Consider the following 16,146-nt stretch of genomic DNA (forward strand, 5'->3'; position numbering starts at 1 on the left):
AAAAAAAAAAAAAAAAAAAAAAAAAAATAAAAAAAAAAAAAAAAAAAAAAAAAAGAGCAAGGAGAACAATCCAATACTGGCTACCACAAATATCCATTGAGATTTACAGATCAGAAACCAAACCTTCCAAAATACAAACTTGATATTAGAAGATATTTAACTTGTTGAACAAGGGCTGATGTAGATATGAAAGTTTAGTGAATCTGTAAGGTTTCCTTGTATTTCACACAGGCTTCTCACCTGATTACAACCATCTCTTTCACTCACTCCACATTTTGTACTTTTTTTTCCCCCACACCACCCGATAAGTCTGGGGCTGTCTCCCAATAAGCATATAGGAGTCCTTCTAACCTTTAAAAAAATCTTCTGAAACTCCAACTACCCCATGAAATATGATAGCTATGAGATACCAATCTGTGTTCACTTTGTGTTTGTTGTACATTATCATACCTGCTTCTGTCTTAGATTATTAACTCTTTGGGCCAAGGGTTTGCTATTTCTTTGGCATGTTCTGCAGTGGCATGCATATTCATTTTATAAGATTATAAAAATGCACCTTAATGTCTTCAGCACACATGCAATTTCTTAAAGCTAAACTCCCCAAACTAAAAAAAAAAAAAAAAAAGAAAGTACCACTCCACAAGAACAACATAATGCACCCATAAACACGGCTCACAATTCCTCAAAGGCATGGTAAAAAGAGAAATTCCACAGCAAAGGCATCTATTATCCACCAGACTTTTAAACATGGAGACTGCAAAGTTGATCAAATCCACACATCTCATCTATCATGGAAAAATACAGAAAGAAAACCAGCCTCTCAGGTTGCCAGGAGTCACAGCAATATATAGATAAGAAAGAATAGTTGCCATCACATCACCAGAAAGAATTGAAATACAGGCGAAGAAAAATACTATCTACTCAAATCTTATCATACTCCCAACAGACAGCAACAGTGAGACTCAAGTCTCATCAATAACAACATTCTAATATCTTCTTTTACCTATCTTTTCCACCGTCACTGACCAAAAGACTCAGGACATCTTTAGTAGCCTTATTTCTTAATTTTCACTGAAAACATTTTGAGCTACTTTCTGGCAATTCTCTAGAAGTGAATTCTAAGCCTAAAAACACTAAAAGCGATGTACAAGTACAGCAATTTCATCCAGGGAGTTAATGGAACTTCTTTGTGCTAAATTTGATAGATAATAGCTGGAATTAAATGTTTTGAGTCATAATAAACACAGAGGCAGCATTGTAGATCAGAATTACACACAAATTATACAGATCACATATACAACTAAAGAAAATAAAATGTTAAAACTTCAGATTTGAACACTGAGTAGAGCAAGAGAAAAGAACGTTCATATTTAGTCTCCCAAAGAGCTTTGAGAAATGGATTCCTTTACCTCTGGATATCAATGTGGACTCAACCCCTATACAGTTTAATAAAAATATCCCTAGGAAACAAGTGGTATAAAATAAAATGGGCAGCAAAATGACAAAACCAAGACTGACAAACTCCTTCAGACACATAAGAAAGAGAGCAACAAATGTTATGGGAAAGAGGAAAATATTGGCATGTCAAAACAGGCATAATGTAATCCAAGAAAAGAGGAAGGTGCTGGTCAGGAGTTTGTACAAGGCAAAAAAACAACAAAAAAAAGAAAAAAAAAGTAAATGTAAAAGGTAACTTTTTAATAATTTACCAAACTCAGTATAAATATGAGAGTACAGCATTTACATTTTTCTGAACGCTGAATTTTGCTAAGCCATTTGCTGAGAAATTTTATCTCAAAAAGGATGAAAATTTAGATGATCATGAAAGTGTTTAACCCACTTTTTTTTTTTTTTTTTTAAATGGAATTTGTGCCCAATCTTGCAAGCTGCTGAAACAGTCTGCATATTGCAAGGTCAATACTATTATTTACTCTGCTTTGAGATGAACCCAGTTTGTGTGTCCAAACTGTTCTGTCTAACCTTGCTTATGAACTCCATGAAAAAGAAACTGTCTTCTACTGTACTTTTTACAGGACCAAGCATCTCGACTGTATTCAGTAAACATTAATAATGGATGACAAATAAAAATGACAACACAATTTCAAAAGCCTCCAGAGATAAGTAAAAAAGTCTTGGTATGATGGACAGATGTGTTAGTACAATTTTGCTGCTCTTAACAGTATTTTATTGAAATTTGTTTTCTTAGCAGGAGCCTGAAGTTAATAGCTCTCAGCATGCCACTTACAAGAGCTGTGGATTCATTTTCCAATTAATGGTAGCAATAGGTTCTTAGTTAATGGTTTTAAGGTAAAGCTGGGTTTTGCCATATGGTTGGATTTCAATGACGAAAAGCCCTGGTGTGTAAGAAATTGTTGCTATATTTAACTTCCGTGCCCTCACACGCACAGTGGACAATTGGGGTGGACAATGTTAGAGTATTCTCAAATGCCAGTGACACCAGATTTTTACTCCATACTCTATTTAAGAGGACTACATGGATTTTAGATAAAGGAACATATGGATGGCTCAGGGGATTGGTAATGGAATACAGAGCTTTTCACCTCTAGATCACTGGTTCAAATCTAGCCTCTGTCAGTAGTAAAGGAAAGTTATCAAAATCTGACAGCTGTGATTTATGTGAAATGATTAGTCTGTCTCCGCCCAGTTCCTAAAGGACACAGACCATCATCATAATTTGCATCCTTGCTGACAGTTTCAGCTCAGCAGATTTAACGGGTATATAAAAAGAACTACCCTCTCACCCCTTTGGTGCTAACTCCAGACCAGCGCTAAGACAGTGTCAGAGCAATGTACCAAAACTTGTATCACCACTGCAATGGCATACTTGTTCTGTGGGTAAAGAGAGGACTTCAGTCTCCAGGGCTATCAAATGCACTGAATTTGTCATTTATAAAAGTTATAGAAGAGGGTGTCACAAGGTGGCTGGCCCAATTACATTAAATAGGTCCAGCTCCACTTTGCCAATCAGAAGCAGCTATGAAGGATAAGGGAGCATCAGAGGCAGCAGGAGACCCAGAGAAGGGAAGAGTGTTTCCTGGAGGAAGGCTGAAAGCAAGCTGAGCAACAAGTGAGGTTTGCTGGATGACATCCCCAAGCCACGGCTGGAAAGTGCAGAAGCCAGGAGAAGCAGCAGCTGCAGAAGAAGGTGCCTGTGGGCGCTAAGCTAGAGAGCCAAAGCCAAGGACCAGGAAGGGACCATGGAGCCGGCCTGGTCTGAGAGAGCGCAAGAGCAACCAGCCTAGCAGTAGACCGATGGATAGAACCATGGTGGAGGCGACAGGCCCCATACATCTGCTGGCAGTCTGTAACTGCAAACAGTCTGAATTCCTGCAGCAGGTGGACACCACCGACCTGGTCTGGCTGCACAAGATCTGCAATGAGGCCACCAAGATATTCAGCAGCAGCTTCAATGATGAACCAGAGCAAATGACAAAAACACCATCCCAGAGAAATCATCAGAAGAAGCAATTGTCTACTGTTCTGGATGAGACCCAAAGACCCCATCAGGAAGAAGGAGGAGGAGGAGGAGGATTAAGACAGCATCTTCTAAGCAATGTTCCAAAAGACTCTGAAGAAAAAAAGGGGACCTGAAATAATCAGGGCTGTGGGGGAAGAGGCATCCCCGTCTCAACGAGTGACATGATCCCAAGTTACATCACCTGATACACACAATAAGGTACATCCTGAGAAGTCAGCTGTCCAGTGAGTGGAAGGGAGGGTCCCCTTAGTAGAGATCATTGTCAATGATTAAAATAGTACTGAGTTACATGTGAAGAGAAGTGTCCTTGAGAAAGGGCAAAAGTCCCCAGGTCACTGTCCTTAGCTCACATGTCTCTTCCAAGAAACCTGGGATGGAAGCCTTTGTGCTGGTGATCCCCGAAAATCCTGAGGCCAAAGGGACAAGAGAAAGCTGGAGTCCAGCTAAAGGAAAAATAGCAAATACAGCTATTGTAAACAGGGAGCCTGCAGCTCAGGGGCCAGAAGGAAGCCCGGGACCAGTAAACACCCGTTTTAAGGATAGCATAGGGACCTCCACAGGCTCAAATCAAACTATCAGAGAAGTACTCACTGGCCAGCAAAACGGAAAGCACAATCCAGAAGTCTGTCAGCAAGATTACATCCAAGAGGAAGGCAGCTCGGAAGTCATCTCTAGCCTCCAACCACATGAGCTGTCCACACAGAGGCTTGTGGATGACGAAATAACAGTTAAAGTCAGGACTGAGCTGGGACTTAGCACCCCCTCCTCTAAGGAGGTTCCCCAAACTCAAGGGTGTCCCTTCACTCTTGAAATGACAACAAGACACCAATCATCAACCTTGCAGCAGAGCAGCAGGAGGGAAGCAACAGAGAGCAATTCTAATAAGAGTGATGAGGCTCAGCAACAGCCCCAAAGTTATAAGAAAGCTGTAGATGAGCTGTATGATGAGCAGCAAGCAAAGGATGGTAGGCTCTCCCTTCCTAGAAAAAAGAATCCACCCCCCACCTCCCTGCCCAGCCAGCAAGGTTGCTTGTCCTTTCAAGACATTTTTACATACTGTACTAAAGAAACAGCTGCCCATGGCCTGAGGTGCTGTGGGGCGAAGTAGATTTAATGAAACTTTTCATCAAACGCCACACTCTGCTCCAAACCAATCCCAAGGGTGAGTTAGTTGAAAAGGAGCGGCAGTGGCTGAAGAGTTTGAAGAAGAAACAGGAGGCTGATCAACACACAGAAAAGAAGCTGGAGGAGGAAAAAGAGATGGCGACTGGAGGAGATCAAATTGAATAGGAGACGTGTCAATAGAAGGTGCTCCAGACTCACGAATTGGTGAAGCAGATGGAAGAGAAGAAAAGACAGATGAAGAGAAATTTGCTCAGTTTGACAAAAAGAGTAGGAAGAGGCAGAAGGAGACGGTGGCAGAGAAGGTAAAGAAGATGAGAGATGCTGAGGCCCCGCACAGACAAGACGAGGAGGCCTGAAAACAGAAAACGCTACAGCTGGAGGAGGAATGCTGACACAAAGGGCTGATGCTGAAAAAGAGAGAGGAGAAGCACCAAGGGCAAATGAAGAAGAGTACAGAACTGAGACAGGCATGCTTGTCATGCTACAGCCGGCTGCAGGAGCCCGCTCCGGGGGAGCTGACCTATGACAATATGCTGTGCTTAATCTGTAAAGAAAGAGGGACCAGGGCTCACGCAGAGCACGCCATGTACAAAATGCCATTTTGCAGAGAGCGCTGAACCGCCCCCGTCAGCGTGACTTTGCACACACAGTGCACAGAGAACACCATAACTGAAGGCAGGAGGGACAGGAGCAGCAGTGGGAGGCGATTGCTGGCTCTAAGCCAGAGAGCTGAAGCCAAGGGCCAGAGAGGGCTGAAAGCCTGGGAGCAACGGAGAGGCTTACCCACCAAAATCTCCACACCAAAGAGTTGGACCCAAGGGAGCAGTGAGAGAGCCAGGGGAATGAGGGATGCTCCCCCAACAAAGAGGCTATGGGGTTCATGGTGGGAAGAGCAGGGTTGCACTCTAGCTGGAAGGGCTGTCCTGGCAGTGTTACCGAAGAGGACTGAGGAGGAGCATGGGTATGGTGGACAACACCAGAGTATGGTATAGAAGGACTCCCATGAGAGGGGCCAGTGTGGTTGCCTGCTCGGAAGAGCAGGGTTTTGAGGATTATATACAATAGAGGTGGGAAATGGACTATATTTGGGACTTCTGTTGAGTATTCAGTGAACTATGCCTTGGTAATTAATTGGCCCCAAGGAGGTGCATTATTTAGGCAAGAGAGCCTGAAGTGGATTTACTGGGGGAATCTGAAGGGGGAAACTGAGACAGGCATGTCTGTCATGCTGTGGCCTGCTGCAAGAGGGCACTCTAGGCAGGGCTGCCTTCTGACAGGGGACTGGAGATTTTAAAACAAACTTCACATTACCATATACAGAGTTGTATCTATCACAGTTTTTAATCCAGTGATAAATCTATTTCATCAAGCAGAAGTTTGTAGGAAAAAGTGGGGGAGGAGGTACCTATACTAACTCATTAGAATTTCACAACCAACATCTCCTTTGTTACAAAGCAAAGTGTCTATGTATAAAAGCTACAGTTTAAAAGATTGTAAATCAGAAATACTGACAACAGAAACAAATCTATTTTCATTTAAAACTTCCTGCAGACAGTCTCAACTCAGGAAAGGATTTAGTCACAACTCAAAATAATATAAATGCTAATTTAAAAAAAATATGAATTTGGAATGCTTTTTTGTGTGGTCATGTGACTCAAACACTGACATTTAATGATTAGTCCCTATATGATCAAACTGCTTTCAGAATTTAAAACAAGGACTCATGGCCAACGACAGAAAGGCTTTTTACCGCCACAACATAAATCCAGTCCACCACAGGTCTGCAGTGCTCTTACTAAATTTGGGGACAACACACATTAATTCCCATACAGGTAATGCAACTCCCTGCACTTTTCAGGCAAAGTTATCAACTGTTGCAAAAGATACACAGATATCTGCATGTCAGCTTAGCCTTTCAAGTTCATCTTTACTCCATATTCCTTTTCCCATGCATCAGAGACCAAGATCTACTAGAAGTTTCACATTCTATTAACACAAAAATAAACTTCATTTACCAACAATTAAGATCACATCAGGGTGCACTCAACCAACCCAAAATCTTGGAAACATGGCAAAATAAAGTGAAGGGAAAAATCTTCTGCATTCCTTGCCACGTTCATATTGCCTACAACAGCACAGATGACACATTAACACTTCATAAGGCATTCACCTCCATCTCCAACAGTTACTGAAAAGCACTACGTACCCCAACATCCTCTAATGCGCACTTTAACACAAAACCTTAGCAACAACTTCAGTAATATTAACACAGACGACCTATTCACATGCACAGACTGTGTTAGTTCAATGTGCTGATCTGACACTGCCATTAAAGTTTTGAGGTACGGTGCCCCACAGGTACTTCGCCCAGATGATCCACACACACAACCTAAAGCCACTTGATGCAGGAGAACCATTATCACCCTCTCCCAGCGATGAAGCCAGAGTCTTGGGGGATATTGGAGGGGTGAGAACTGGCTGCTACCTGAGTGGCAGCAGCAGGGGGAAGAGCTGAGGCACTGAATCTCTGTGCTGAGATTCCCAGTCCTCCTAAAATAAACAGCAGGATTTCCCCTGAGCAGATGCTTAACTCCTCCTCAAAACTCTACCCTATAACATCAACAAACAGCTAGTTTTTACCTGGGAATGGTCTTTGGGGAGGGAAGAGCAGAGTGACTCTGGAATGGTGGCTGGGGTTGATATGGATAGAGAAGGCAAACTGGTTGAATGGTGACGGGAGAACAAAAGGGAAACTGCGTGTTTCAAGTGAGGGCAGAAATAAAAAAGTTAGTTGAAAATTAATCCTGTAAAGAAGTAGAACATAGTGTAGACAGCCAGGTGAATGGATGGGCAATGGGGATGGATAGGAATTCCATTAGAATGAACTACTGGGGGGGAAATGAAGAGGATAGTATGGTAACTGTAAATAGTTCTAGAGACATGAATGGATCAATAGATACTAGAGCTCGTTTTTATATTTTTGAACCATAAGACACGCACATGAGAAAACTGAATAACTGTGACCTTTCCATTATAACCTCATCCTCTTATCCCCATTTCCCTCGCTCTGTTTGTTGCATCACTTGTTGTGTCGTGTCTAGTTATACTGTAAACTTTTCATGGCAGAGATGGTCTCTCTCTCTCTCTCACATACATACATACATACATACATATGGTTACACAGCACCCAGCATACAAGAGCTCTGATCCTGATGAGGGCCTATGGGCATGTGACACTGGGAGACCAGCCAACTTGTGTATGGCCCATAATAACTTAACAAGAGGCATTACAATTGTTTCAGGATAATTCACTTGTATTTGAATTTCAAGATGTACTAGACCGGCAATCCCTAACCCATTCATTTGTAGTAACAGAAATCAAGGATAGATGCTAAATGTGTTTGTCTATGTACCCATATACTGTTATACTCCTGGGGGAATTCTGTGCCAAAAAAATTATAAATTCTGCACACAATATTTTAAAATTCTGCATATTTTATTTGTCAAAATAACACAATATAAGCACTCCAGTTTCAATTATTTTGGTAATTTATTTCAAAATATCGGTCAAGAAGTATGTCAACAATACAGACATCAGCCAAAAAGATTCCTCCAGGACTAGAGGGTTAAAGAAACCACTACAACAACCCAGTTCCAGTTGGGGGCTGCTTGAAGGGGCTATGTGGGGTCCCAAGAGCCCAGACACCCATACCCCCTTCACCTCAGAGCCCAGCTGCGGGGCAGGCCCCAGACACAAGCACCCCCTTCCCCACAGAGCCCAGCTACAGGGCAGCCCTCAGCCCAGACAGCAACACCCCAGAACCTTTACTCCCTTCAACTTCTTTACGGGGGACATGGTGTGGTGCAGATCTGCCCTTTCTCACCCTTTGCCAGAGCTGGCTGAGTCTCTCAGGCCCTCTCCTGTACCAGGGAGAATGAGGATCAAAGAGCGTGTAACCTCCAGCCCTAACAGGCTGGGCACTCCGCTCACTGTGAGCTGGCCTCTACGGAGTCCAGTGGCAGCCAGATATTCTGCAGGGCAAACAGGGAATTCTGCGAAATTCTGCATTGCACAGTGGTGCTGAATTCCCCCAGGAGTAACTGTTAGCAGTGTAACAATGTAACCAAATTAACTTCTAGATGCTAATTCCCTTTCATGTCTGAATTGCCTTTTGTGACCGGGATCCCAGAGGGGCCACACTGAGATTGCTCAATTAGGGCAAACTGCAAAGAATGGGGCAGACAATCCCCAAAACTGGTGGTTATTCTAATACTTAGATTCACCAAGCCAGCAACAAAACAGCCTCCACAATGCCTTACTGGTTACCCAGAAGCCAAAAATACAGTTGCCTTAAAGCAACCCAGCCTTTGGGCTCCCACCCAGACAGCCAAGTCAAACATGATGAGGATTACTGAAAATCTTGTTCATCATACAAAAAGTTCTACCAATCCCAAAGGATCAAACACATTACCCTCCAGGTTAACAAATATTTCAGATCTTACCCAAATACACGCTTACAGCCAATTCTTATTAACTAAACTAAAACGTATTAAAAAAGAAAAGAGAGTATTGCTTAAAAGATCATTATACATACAGACATGAATAGAGTTCTTAAGTCAGTTTCATAGTGGAGATGGTGAACTTTAGAGTTGCAAAGAATTCTTTCAGAATTAGTCCAATGTCAGGGTGATCCAGATGGAACTGAAGACCTGTCTTTCGGCTCACACTTCCCCTGATGAAGCTTAAGCAGATCTGAGATGAAAGGATCAGGTCCCAAGAGCCCTTTATACAATTCCCAGGCAGCCTCTTGACAGCATGCAGTCCTTGGGTGAAAAATGGGCAATTACCCTAGCTGTGAAGTAGACCTCCTATTTCCTAAGCATCACCAGTAATTAGGTACGTGGATTAACATAAGGCAATTGCCTATCTCCCTCCATTTACAGGTAGTTCATCATATACTTCAAAGAGAAATTAAGACAATGATATCACTGCATTCACAGTTCATTTAAATGTTAACATTTCCTTTTGATCTCTGAATTAACAGAATACAGTGATAGATGGAACTGTTTGGTTGCATTGTTAACCTCTAACAATATACTGTATATATAAATAAATACAATTAGTATTACCCCTAATTCTCTAACAATACAGGTTTGCATTTCAAAGCTCTAGTCTAACTAACATGAAATGGCCCTAACTACAATTTACATATAGTTTAATGTGTCTTTAAAGGTTGAATCTGGGTCAATGAGCCTGGTAGTTATGTAACCCTTTCTGGTCCTGTGTCACACCTTTATATTATGTATGTGATTGTGTTCAGTCAACCTTAAGATCAAAGATGTGAGACACTGTATGAAATTAACAATATTACATATATTGTCTTCAGCTTACCTATCCATGTTATAATGTTTGACCGGCAGTTGCCTTATGTTAGTCAGTGTAGCTGGATTACCTGTGTATGTATACTAAATAGTGTATACATAGTAAATAGAATGTTAACTTCAAAGTGATGGGACAGTGTATGTGTAACCTTTGGGTGAACTAGAGTTCACTTCATTGCCTTTCTCCAGTGCCTAAATAACCCAACTCCCATAGAAAAGTAGCTGGAGAGCAGAGAGTTGCCTAGCAGCCTCTCCTTCGTCATCATGAATAGGTTGGAATATGAACAACAGGCTGCTAGGCAACTCTCTGACACCACATTCTACAAGCCATTACCCCCTGATCCCACTGAGGGTTACCAAAAGAAACTACACCATCTGCTCAAGAGACTCCCTGAAGCAGCACAGGAACAAATCTACACAGACACACCCCTAGAGCCCCGACCAGGGGTATTCTATCTGCTACCCAAGATCCATAAACCTGGGAATCCTGGATGCCCCATCATCTCAGGCATTGGCACCCTGACAGCAGGATAGTCTGGCTATGTGGACTCTCTCCTCAGGCCCTACACTCCCAGCACTCCCAGGGATCTTCGAAATACCACTGACTTCCTGAGGAAACGACAATCCATTGGTGATCTTCCAGAAAACACCATCCTAGCCACTATGGATGTAGAAGCGCTCTACACCAACATTCCACACAAGATGGACTACAAGCCATCAGGAAAAATATCCCCGATAATGTCACGGCAAACCTGGTGGCTGAACTTTGTGACTTTGTCCTCACCCACAACTATTTCAGATTTGGGGACAATTTATACCTTCAAGTCAGTGGGACTGCTATGGATGCATGGTCCCACAGTATGTCAATATTTTTATGGCTGGCTTAGAACAACGCTTCCTCAGCTCTCGTCCTCTAGCGCCCCATCACTACTTGTGCTACATTCATAGAATCATAGAATATCAGGGATGAAAGGGACCTCAGGAGGTCATCTAGTCCAACCCCCTGCTCAAAGCAGGACCAATTGCCAACTAAATCATCCCAGCAAGGGCTTTGTCAAGCCTGACCTTAAAAACCTCTAAGGAAGGAGATTCCACCACCTCCCTAGGTAACCCATTCCAGTGCTTCACAACCCTTCTAATGAAAAGTTTTTCCTAATATCCAACCTAAACCTGGACACTACAGTGCAAATAAGCGATGGTCACAACCACCACCCTATACCGTAAACCTACTGACCGCTATACTTACCTACATGCCTCCAGCTTTCATCTAGACCACATCACACGATCCATTGTCTATAGCCAAGCTCTAAGATACAATCGCATTTGCTCCAATCTCTCAGACAGAGAAACACCTACAGGATCTCTATCAAGCATTCTTAAAACTACAATACCCACCGGGTGAAGTGAAGAAACAGATTGACAGAGCCAGAAGGGTACCCAGAAGTCACCTACCACAAGACAGGCCCAACAAAGAAAGTAACAGAACGTCACTAGCCGTCACCTACAGCCCCCAACTAAAACTTTTCCAGCGCATCATCAAGGATCTACAACCTATCCTGAAGGACGATCCCTCACTCCCACAGACCTTGGGAGATAGGCCAGTCCTTGCTTACAGACGGACCGCCAATCTGAAGCAACCTGAAGCAAATACTCACCAGCAACTACACACCACACAACAAAGGAGCCGGAGTGGGGACGTGCCGCTGTTTCCGGGAGCCGTGTGGAGTGGGGCAAGACCCCAACCCTGCTTCCAGGCGGGAGCTTGAGGGCCGGATTAAAAGGTCTGGAGGGCCGAATATGGCCCTAGGGCTGTAGTTTGCCTACCTCTGGGTTAGGAGAATTCTCATAATCATTTTGAAAATGTCCTATTCGCCCCTAGTTAAAACAAAGAATTTCTTCTGTTAAATCTTGGTATTGCTTGTTCATTAAATTCTTTGGGTCTTTGAGGAGTGAATCGTGTATCTGACATGGACGTTTCAGAACTTGGCTTGGTCATCTGCAGTCCCACCAACTGCTGCTCAGCCTGCAGATATTTCTCCTTCCAGTTATTGCAGTGACTTCTTCATGGGTGCTGGAAGTATTTTCAGATGCCTTTATCAACTGCAAACTACTCCTATGCAAGGGCTTTCCTTTTTCTTCTAGTTCTTGTCGAAGTTTTCTCTTTTGTTTATCAGAGTGCTCCCTTTACTCCTGGGGGAATTCTGCATCACTGCACATGCGCAGAATTTATGTCCCCCGCAGATTTCTTTGCTTCTCTGCAGAAAAATGACTTTCTGATGGGAAAGCAAAGGGAAAATGCATGGAAAGACTACCAGACTTTACATCTAAGCTGCCTTTGTATTCTGTCCTGTTGGGATAATTCCAAGAAAACTTTTGCAAGTTAGCAGATATAACATTACTGCTACAAATCTGCTTTATGAACACTGAAAAATCATTTGTATATATATATATATATATATATATATATGATTCCTAACCATTCAATAACTCTCCTTTTTTTTTTAATCACTATATTAGACCTGTTTGCCTCGATTGGAGCCAAGGGCTGGAATACCTAATGGGGACTGTGTTTCGCTTCTTGTTAACCAGTGTGATACTACAGAAGCTCTTTTGATATTGGTTTGGTGACTCTAACATAAAATAAACCATTAGTTTTTGGGGATTGTCTGCTGTGTTTCTTATAGTGCGCCCTGAGTGTGGCATTCTCAGTGTGGCCCATCCCAGGCACCTGATCACAGGGAGCTACTGTAATAAAACAAAAAATAAGTGCAACATAGGAACTGAGAGTTAACTAGAGCCTGAAAGTGTAATAGTGAGATGTTTAGCACTTACCAACTTGAACTAAAACACTTTCTCCATTCAGGGTATTCTGCGTTAAAACTCACGTAAGTACGTTTAATGTTCAATAGCATGAGGGTTGGATAAAAGAGGATTTAAATTTCCATTATCCATCTTAATGAACTTGTGGTCTAGCCCCAAAATGGACCAACATCATTACATAACCCAAAACAGAAGGAGGGAGGGCACAACATGTTTTTGCCTGAATTGGCTACAGGGTATTGAGCTAGATTCTCCTTCATCTGGTCACTAGTGTAAACAAAACAAAATTACACAACTCTCTACTAAGACTGTAACTGTAAGCAAGTTTGACGGGGGGGGGGGGGAGGGAGAGGATTCAGTGAGCAATGTGACCCAAACCTGCCTGACAGGCACCACCTAGAGGCGAACAGAGCTGGAGGACAAATATTTAATTCAATACAAATGAATATGCAACGCAAATTTAGGTACTGCAGCAGAGTTCTTGGAGAGTCCAATCTGGAGATCTTGTCCATTACTAGTTTAACCTCCTAAATGAGAGCTGCTCTACATGGACCAGTTCCAAATTATTTTAGCTCATGGTGTGTTCTTTGTCAATTATATTTTAAAACTTTCTTGTTCAAGTTATGCATTATTTCACCAATTTAATTTTCAGTACTGCAACAATTTCTTTTCCTTCTAGAGAGAAAAACAGTCATTGTTAATTCTGCATTTATCATTTTCAAATTATATTCAAGTGCTATTCCATATCAATCTATAGCAGCAAGGAATCTTTCAGTCTTAGTTCCTTTTCTGAGAATGAACAGTAATGTATGTTTTAAGAAACTTGTTTTCAGAATTATTCTAAAAAATACTTATTTCTTTCAAATTGCCCCAGAGATAATATAAGGAAACTCTTTTTGTATTTTCCTTTTAATTTGTATACATCTTCATAATTACTGCACCTTAGTTTGCTCTGTAATACCAAAAGCTACCTGAAAATTTACATACACAACCACCCACTTCTACCCCTTTAATACCCATAACAGCTTCTCTCCTCATTCACTGAGGCAGCAGAAAACCATGTGTGTAATTTTTGAGCGCATGAAGTGCATTGTTTTGGTTTATTCTTGGGACTCTAATCCTCAAAGATCCGAAAACAGCCATAATCTTCTCACAGAAAAAAACAGATTCAAACAAAATCATACCCTGCAAAGCCAGACAGCTTTCTCCCTTTCAGAAAAGCCATTTTTTTCATTCCTTGGTTCAATGCAAAAGGAGGAAACAAGCCTCTATTTTTAAACCAGTTTCTTTCAATCTAGAACTTATTCTGCAGTTCTGTTTCTTTCATTTATCAAGAATTGCTAACTAATAAAATTTAACAGCAGTGATACTAACTTCAAAATTCCCTCCTGCTAGCAGATGTTCTTAGCTAGTGGAACTTCTTTTTTGTTTGTTTGTTTGTTACTGACTCCCCTTTAACTATTAGCAGCTCAACAAATTCGTGACTTAAACATACACATAACTCTTCTCACCTGCAATCTGAATGCAGGTTAGAGCCATGCAACATTTCAGCCTTGGTATAAACACAACTCCCACTGATTTCCACCCACTTATTCAGGGGCTGAATTCACTACTGCAGATGGGTTCCATGTCATGCTGGAACTGATTTAAAGAGCTTGATAGTTTATTAGGGGCTTTCCCCTCACTTGTAAAAGTCAGATTCTGAGCATCTTTACTGTTCCATAAAAGCCAAAAACAAAACCATGTTTTTGTGAATGTGTAAAACATGGGATTATTTTGCTCCTGAGCACTGAATAAGAACTGCTGTACAGCAGCGGTCTGCAACACCCCAGTGCTAGTACTCATTTCACGGCTTCATCTCCCAGTCCTGATTACATGACACCCCTTGCATCCCATATTACTGATACTCCCGTAGTGTCCCATTGCACTAGCAACCACCGACCTCTTATCCTGCGTGGTCCGTGGGCGCTAGACCGCTCTCACACACTCACCGCCTGGAGTACCGCCACGGCCGAGCCCACCAACTCCCCAGGAACTTCCCTCCCGGCGCCTCGTGCCCCTTTCTCCCCACTCTCCCGAGGGGCCCGAGAATACGGCACTGCTGGGACGGCAGCTGGTCCTGGGGACAGGAGGCTCCCACCCAGGACAGGGTCGTTGCTCTGGGTCAGAGTTCTCCCCGGGGATAGGGGCAAGAGGTCGCGGTCTTCCCCGGGGCTGGTATGGGGAGGAACGGGCCCAGCACCCTGGAACTGGGTGTACGGGCTCCCCGCTAACAGGGGGGTCAGGTCCCCCGGGCTCCACTCCCAGGGTGCGTCGGGGAGCCCAGGCGAAGGGGGGGGCTCCCCGCCCCGCGCCGGCTCATGGAAGTTAGCACTTGCCGTAACTACTCACCCGCCAGAGACGCGTCCCACCGGAGCCCGCAGCATTCTCGCTCGCTCGCTTCGTCCCCCCCGCTCGCTGCTATAGCTACGGGGAGCCAAGGCAACCAGCTCTCGCGAGAATTGCCTCAAAACCTCCATCGCTTCCGCGAGAACCTGCTCCGAAAAGGGGAGGGAGAGAGCGCGCTCGAGTCCCCGCCTCTCGCGAGAAAAAGGGGAGGACTGAGAGGAAAAGAACTGCGTAGAGCCACAACATGGCGGCGAGCAGAGCGCGCAGTGGGCGGGGCCTAAAGGAGTCGCGGGGGCGGGGCTGCAGAGGTGAAAACCATGGGGTCGGGGGACCGGGATGCTGCGCGCTAGCAGGGACGTCTTCGCGTTTCTACCTTCAGCGCGGGGCTCCCCTTGCCCAGCATCCTTGGGCTCTTCGCCGTGCCCCGCGCACCCTGACAGCTCCCTCAGAGACACTAGGGCCAGGAACTACCTCTGGCTTTATAGGCAGCCAGGGTTTCGCAGCGTCACACGCCTCCGGGAGTGGGAGCTTCACAACATCAACAACGCCAGCCTGCTGGTCAATTGCTGCAGGCGTTGGGAACCCGGATTTCCCAAGTGCAGTGCGGACTTCCCCCCGGTCCTCAGCCTGCAGTGCCGGGCTACCCCGTTTGTGAGGCAGGGCTATCGTCTCACTCCCTCAGAGATGATGCTTCCCAGCCCATGCAGGTCTCCTCCCTTTCGCACTGTGCCAAGACAAGTTCCAGTCTGGAATTCATTCACGGCCCCCTCCATTTTGTTTTGTTCAGTATGGCTCTAAATAGGGTGATCTTATTTCCCAAAGGTAGGGTTACCATATTTATTAAATAGGGTTACCATATTCAGGGTTACCATCCGTCCGGGTTTCCCCGGACATGTCCGGCTTTTTCAGTGTTAAATGGCTCTGGGGGGGGG

At 43.8% G+C, this 16,146-nt stretch overlaps 1 protein-coding gene and 1 pseudogene across 4 annotated transcripts in view; one reads left to right on the top strand and one right to left on the bottom strand.

Moving 5' to 3' along the window:
• Positions 1–15,320, bottom strand: part of USP54 (ubiquitin specific peptidase 54) — a 263,766-nt gene extending 248,446 nt beyond the window's left edge. For all 4 annotated transcript variants that reach the window (XM_024218696.3, XM_024218694.3, XM_024218697.3 and 1 more), the window contains exon 1: positions 15,218–15,320. The gene's annotated coding sequence lies outside the window, so the exon portion shown is untranslated. The remainder of the gene's footprint in view (positions 1–15,217) is intronic.
• LOC112119877 lies at positions 4,311–5,241 on the top strand (annotated as a pseudogene).
• Positions 15,321–16,146: the final 826 nt, after the last annotated feature.

Source organism: Terrapene carolina, unplaced genomic scaffold, assembly GCF_002925995.2.
Source record: "Terrapene carolina triunguis isolate 2854851 unplaced genomic scaffold, T_m_triunguis-2.0 Scaffold310, whole genome shotgun sequence".
NCBI classification, from domain to species: domain Eukaryota; kingdom Metazoa; phylum Chordata; order Testudines; family Emydidae; genus Terrapene; species Terrapene triunguis.